Consider the following 7,763-nt stretch of genomic DNA (forward strand, 5'->3'; position numbering starts at 1 on the left):
TCCTAAGCTGAAAGCCTTTAACAGGAAATCCATTTCCCGATTTGCCTATTGACTCTGCTAGTAGTGAGGTGGCTATTAGACAGTGCTTCGTGTGCCCACTTAATGTATTTGTTTAATCCATACCATCCTTCTATTTTATCAAGTCATTCTAGGATCTAGACCAAAAAATGAGATATGTCCATATCTCAAGTGGACCACACCACAAGAAAATAGTGGTGATTGATTGCCCATTATTAAAATTTTCCTATAGTCCCTTGTAATGTTTATTTTCTATTCAACTTATTGATTAGGTAAAAATAAAATTAAAAAAAAAAAAACATGATTAAAGGGAAAACACAAAGACCAGCTTCATTGAAAACTTTGGTGGCCCTCAAGAAGTTGAAGTTTTTAATGGTGAGTGTTGAATTACCACTATTTCCTATGGTGTGGTCCACATGAGAGTTTTATCTACCTCATTTTTGTTCATATCCTAAAATGATAGGAAAAAATGGATGGACGGCATGGATAAAACATATATAATATTATATTTGTGTTTTCCCTTCTTCCATGTTTGTGTGTACTTATGAATATATTATATAATAAATAAACAACAATGTTATCCCCACGGAGGTTTCAATAGTATGCATCATTTTTAGACTATTTCCTGTAGTGTGGTCCATTCAAGCTTTGGTTGTGATTCAATTTTGAGATCATGCTCATTCATCTTTTCTTTCATAACAATTTAGGACATAGATCCAAATCATAAGTGGACCACATCATAAAATTAGCTTGTTTCTTACAAAATGGTCTTAATAGACTTTCACCATTTTTTTCATTGGTGTGGTCCACCGGCAATTTTGATAACCGTACAAGCTGATAGGTCATACTCGAATGTCCTAATGAAAATAGATAGGCAGTACAACTATGCAACATGTTCATCAAGGCGTGCCCCGTCATACACACATCAATCCGCCTTGCATTGCAGCCCCTTTGAACATACGTTGAATGCTTTCACTGAATTATGAATGAGTGCATATCCACCTGAGAAGACATTGCATTAGTGGTATGGAGACTCTGGAAACAATCGAACCCCACACCGACGCCCACTGACCTACACAGAATCCCTAAAATAGCATTGATCCATTCTGAGTTACACTGCAGCCCTCGAACGTATGTCGAACGCTTTCACCGAAGTACAAGTGAGTGCATATCCACTTGAGAAGGCGTTGAATTAGGGTATAGAGACTCCAGAAACAATTAAACCCCACACTGACGAATACCAACCCACACCGAACTCCTAAACTAGCACTAATACATTTTGACTAGCACTGTAACTCCTTCGAACGCAAGTTAAACACTTTCACCGAACTATGAATCGGTGCGTATCCTCCTAAGAAGACACTACATTAGGTATGGAGACACCAGAAACCATTGAACATCACACCGATGCACATTGACTCACACAGAACCCCTAAAATAATGTCGATCCACTCTGACTTGAACCGCAACCCCTTCGAACACACGTCAAACGATTTCACCAAACTACAAGTATATGTGTATCCACTTGAGAAGATGTTGTATCAGGATACGAAGACTTTGAAAACACTCGAAGCTCACACTGACGAACAATGACCCACACTAAGCCCCTAAAATAACATCGTTGCACTCTGACTTGCACTACAACCCCTTCGAGCGCACATCGAACACCTTCACCAAATTACGAATGAGTGCATAACCACTTGAGAAGATGAATTTGGGTACAGAAAGTCCAGAAATAATCTAACACCATACCGACAAGAAAAGACCCACATTGAACCTCAAAACTATCACTGATTCACTTTGACTTACACTACAACCCCTTTAAACGCACGACGAACGCTTTTACTGAATTATGAGTGGGTGTGTATCCACCTGAGAAGACATTGCATCAAGGTATGGAGACTCCAAAAATAATCGAAGCCAACATCGATGCACATTGACTAACGACGAACCTCGAATATAGCACCGGTCCACTTCGACTTGCACTGCAAACCCTTAGAACGCATGTCAAACGCTTTCAACAAACTATGAGTGGGCGTATATCCACTTTAGAAGATATTGCACCAGGATACGAACACTTCAAGAACACTCTAAGAACACACCAATGAACATCGACCCACACCGAACCCTAAAATAACACAAACCCACTTCTACTTATACTGCAGCTCCTTCGAACGCATGTCGAATGCTTTCACCAAACTACAAGTGAGTGTGTATCCACTTGAGAAGACGCTGCATTAGAGTATGGAGACTTCTGAAATAATCGAACGTCACACCGACGAACACCGATCCACATCAAACCTCTAAAATAACACTGATCCACTCTGACTTGCACTGCAACCCCTTCGAACCCACGCCGAACATTTTCACCAAACCATGAATGGGTGTGTATCCACCTAAGAAGACGATGTATTAGGTTATGAAGACTCCAAAAGTAATCAACACTGGTGCACATCGACCCACATTGAACACATAAAATGACATTGACCCACTTTGACTTGCATTGCAACTTCTTCGAACACATGTCGAACGCTTTTCACCAAAATATGAGTGGGTGCATATCCACTTGAGAATATGCTACATCAAGGTATAGAGACTCCAAAAATAATCAAACCCTATAACGATGAATACTCACCTACACCGAACCCCTAAAATAGCATCGATCCACTCCGACTTGCACTACAACCCCTTCGAATGCACATCGAATGCTTTCACCGAACTACGAGTGGGTGCATATCCACTTGAGAAGACATTGTATCAAGGTACAAATACTCCAAAAACACTCTAACCCCACATCGACACACACTGAGCCACACCAAACCCTTAAAATAACACTGATCCACTCTGACTTGTACTGCAGCACATTCGAACGCACATTGAACGCTTTCACCAAAATATAAGTAGGGCGTATCCACTTGAGAAGACGCTACATCAAGGTATAGAGACTTCAAAAACACTCAAACCCTACACCAACGAAAACAAACTGACACTGAACCCCTAAGGGTGATCCATCACTTGAAAATATGGATCGGATTATCTAATTTCATATCCAACTCCCAGATCACACCTAAAACATTCTTAGGATCCTAGGGGATTTTGATAATTAAATATTAGTCAATCCAATCGTTGGATTATTTGAATGCTCAGTAAATCATGGTTTGGTAATTAGAGATTCACGTGGTGTAGTTCACATTAAATACAAAGCAACCCTAATGTTAGGGTATGTAGCAAAATAACGCATAACGAGTAGTCTCACATCCTACACATAGATATAATAATAAATAAATAAATAATAATGTATATGTAATAATGATTAAATATTTAATAACATAAAAGCATAAGATGGATAGTCCTAATAACCTACAGACTGGGACCCACAACATGATGGAATGCACACATGTGAGAAAGTAATAATAAAGTAAAGTGAACAATGGTACTGGTAATAATGAAATTAATATTAATGTTAATATGTGGTTAGTAATATGTTATGAGAGTCTTAAAAATGATCCATTAGGAGCTTTGGACCGTTGGTGCTCGAACTGAAATTGATCCGATCGTCGAATCAATGTAGTCGACATGTAAAAGATGTAAATCAAATTGCGGGCCCCACCTGGACCTTGGATCTGCCCCGTCTTCGGTAAAAGGCTACGACAGGGATCTCCAGAATGGAATGAATGGAGTGAATTTCATGAAAACAATCAAGAGGGCCCAACACTATACTGGCTGTACACGTGGAGTACGTGCACCAAACTTGCCTGCCCGGTGAAATTGGCTTCACTCGAAAATTCCAAAGAAGGAAAATCCTTCCTTCCCTTTCCGACTTCCCGCCCGCAGCTGTTTAAAACGGACTGTTTTCGTTTGAGCGAGATGGGGCCCATCTCCACTGCCCAGATGGATGATCTTAGCCATGTCAGGAAACAAGATTCGAACAAACCCTGGGTGGTTCCACCCGTTGACATGCACGTACGGCTGCACAATCCTTGCTGACAACAGGCCCTATAAAACCATTCTTTTTTAAACTGGAAAGCATTCTAGCAAGCCAGCTGGCACGATCCGCGTGAGGCCGTATCCGCCTATCTTAACCATCATCGAGGAGTTAATCCTGGCCGTTGGAGAACAGAAGGAGCTGTTGCCAGCTACTCAACCTGACGATAAGATATTTTCTAAGAGAGAAGAGAGGAGGCCCTAGAAAACATCCAGGTCATCTATCCTTCATCCGACGGCTCTTGGAGATCTAGGGCTTACTATAAGGAAGGAATAACTTAAACATTGGGGCACGACTACACTCTTTGCAGCTGCTTGAGAAAACCAATCCGTTTTCTTCCTTGTCCGAACCCACCACCTAAACCAGCCCAAGCTTCCTTTCTCCAATCCTCCGAGCTTCCCTGGGCCTACCTATACCATCCACAATGATCGGATTAGAAGAAGATGCAATGGATGGGAATCTACCATTGCCACCCACTTCATCTTCCTTGGTAAAACCGGACTCGGCTGTGAGATTTTGCTGGCTATTTTTGGGTATAGCTGAGATAAATGGAATGGAGGTGAAGTAGGAGAAAAAAAGGAGGGATATGAAGGATGGAGGGTGGTCATGTGGTGCAACCACCATGTCGACCCAACTCGACCCGGGTTAAGACAGGCTGAGCCTTGAGTCGAGTCGAGCTATGGATTTGGGGCCGCGCCTGTGACAAGTCCAGTCACCTCTGGACTTACCAGAAGTAGAAAGAAGAGTGATGGCGTGAGAGGGGTGGTGCTGCTACACCATCCTGACTTAGTTGGGTCACGACCGAGGTGGGTCTTGCTGAGTCTTGATGATGAACATGGGCCTCCTGACAGACGTTCTTCCTTCGGGGTCTAGGAACTAGACGGAAATCCGAACCATTTCCAGGTAACCGTCTAACCGCGCCGATGATGGAACCTAGCGGGCCGCATCACAAACTCAGTGGGGCGCACCATTTTTGAATAGTTGGTGGGTCGTTTGTAGCCCATAACTTGGGCTGTGGTCTGGACTGCCACGTTCTGGGCCATGGAATGGGCCGAAACTTGCTATACATTAGGCCATGGATGGGGCTAAAAATGCCCCCAACTAGGCTTTGAATCAGGCTGGAAAACATGCCTTCAATATGAGCTGGCCCATGGGCTTAGTTGGGCCGTCCACTTGTTGGGCCAAGGATAGACTAACCTAGCCCCATTTTTGGGCTCGAATTGGACCCAACAACTAGGCCAAAGTAAGGCCCAGTTCAGCCCGTGGCTAGGAATAATTTTGGGCCCAAATTGGGGGCCTTTTTGTTGGATAGGATTTGGTGGGCCTGACCACTCTTGTGCAGGCCTAAATAACCTCATTCATGGGACCCTTCAAACCCACACTAGACCCATTTTTATGTATTATTGTCATTGTTATTGTTAGGGTTATTAGTATTAATAGTGATTAGCCATTAGTAAGTTATTCATGCTAGAGCTAGTTAGCATAAACAAAATTTCAATTATCATATAGTAGTGTTCTACTTATCACTCTTAAATATTACCATTAATGGTAGATTAAAATAATATTGTCATCATAATGATTATTATTTTCAGGTACCTAATATTGATTACATTGCTAATATTAATAGTGGTTTTACAATTATTAATATTACTAACGTCGCGGTTAACCATACATCAATTAACGTTCAATCCTATGATCCAAGCCTAGGATTGAACTCTACGATGAAAACCCAGATCTTCATCAATGCACTGTTTGCGCTAACGTTAGTTATTATAAACAAATTACCATTAATGATATTAGTGTAGTATTCATCACCTGAAGATATTATCATAAAAACAAAATAGATTGCATTATTAGATTGTAATGCTTAATATTACCATGGTCACAAATATTGGTTATATCATTAACATTAAATTGTAACTAACCATATCTTGACATTGTGTTTGAGCTACACATATGTCCTAGTCCAACTCCTAGAACTAAACTCTAGGGTGAAACCCTAGACTTGGGTAAATTCAAACCCTGGGTTAGGACTCTAACCATAAACAATGTACTAAGCGGGATTAACCATTGACTGATTCTTCACATCAGCATTTAATATTATAAACAAAACTAGGACGATTAGGCGCTTACATTGCATTTACTTTCCTTAAGCATTATCATGAAAAGGACTCAGCATCGATAGTTACTATTAGTATCAATACAAAATGTTACCACTTTCATTATAGGGTTAGTATAATTATTAGTCATCATCACATTTTGATAGTAAGTATTCTATCTCTAGTACATCCATTAGCTAATAGATTATTAATTATTATAAGAACATTAGGCATTGTTGGAATAATTAAGTACCCACCTGTGAACCATCATTATTAACATTGATGGATTAACACTCTTATTATGAACATTAATTGATCCATTATACAATTATAATAATGCTAATAATAATAATAATAATAATAATAATAATAATAACAGCTTAGGAATCAAATCCCAGAATCTAAGCATCGAATTGAACTTTAAGATAATACCCTAAAACCTAGATAATCCAAGCCTTAGGTTATACTAATCTTGACCATGGACACTTTGTAGGACATTGATCTCACGCACAACTTCACAATTCATGATAGGATCCGATTCTAAGGGTGCACGCGCTTCCTAGCAGCCTTAGTTGGCATTGATGATTCGACTAGTCAGGTGATGATTTCTTCCCCTTGAGCTTTCCATCTTCTCATTAGCTTAAGTGATAGTTTTTTATTTTAAATTTCTATTAATAATTATATCTTCACTCTATACTCATATGTATTAACCATTGAAATTGAACTGCTAAATCTCAAGCTTAATATTTATCTTTCATATTATCTCATGCTCATGGATTATTTGTGAATTGCTTATGGAACTTAAACTGGTACATCAGTGAGAAACCCCCACTTATAAATGTACACCCATACTTGGGATGTAACTTGATTGATGGTGATTGCAATGGACCTTCGATCTAGTGGTTATTGAGTAGTAATCTAGATGAATCATTGATGTGGGCATACCATCCAGGGTTGTTGTGTCTAAGTGGTTTTCAAGGATGGTCTTTTATCGCATGGTTTTGACACTCGCCCTATGTGGCCTATTTTGATAATTGCCCTATGTGGCTTGTTTTGATATCGTCCTATGTGGCTTTATCATGGTATTTCTCCTATATGGGTTCGATGTTTTATACTGTGCAACCATGCGATGGTAAGCCCCATATACAGTAATATGATTGGCCACTAGTCGACGGGTTTCCATTAAATATCCTAAGATGGTAGTCTCATGGGCTGGGGATGGTGGTCATGGGACACTATACCCGAGCTGTCGGCCTACGCTGGGCTAAGAGCTCCCTGTAGTGACCGTGAGCTTAATTAAATTGGTTGAGTGTAATTGGATTAATAACGGATTGGCTAATCATGCATACATGGCACAGACTAGCATCTATTGCTATCGTATGTGATGTACGTATTGTTCCAACTGGATGATTTTTCCCAGGTTTGATGATTGCATGGGTGACGAGCCCACTGTCCGCACGGATGAGCATCCCCGAGGTGATGATTGCATTCACGCATCCATGCACCTAATAAGACCTGCATCGTGTATTGTTTTGTATGCTTTTTTTTATAACTATGCTTACCTAATGTGGTGGTGTGTAATCTTGAGGGGAATTCACATTAAGTTGGCTATTCATCCATTAAATAAATATAACCATACAGGTAACACAGGTGGCTTAAGT

This window comes from Magnolia sinica, chromosome 9 (assembly GCF_029962835.1).
Source record: "Magnolia sinica isolate HGM2019 chromosome 9, MsV1, whole genome shotgun sequence".
Classification (NCBI taxonomy): Eukaryota; Viridiplantae; Streptophyta; class Magnoliopsida; order Magnoliales; family Magnoliaceae; genus Magnolia; species Magnolia sinica.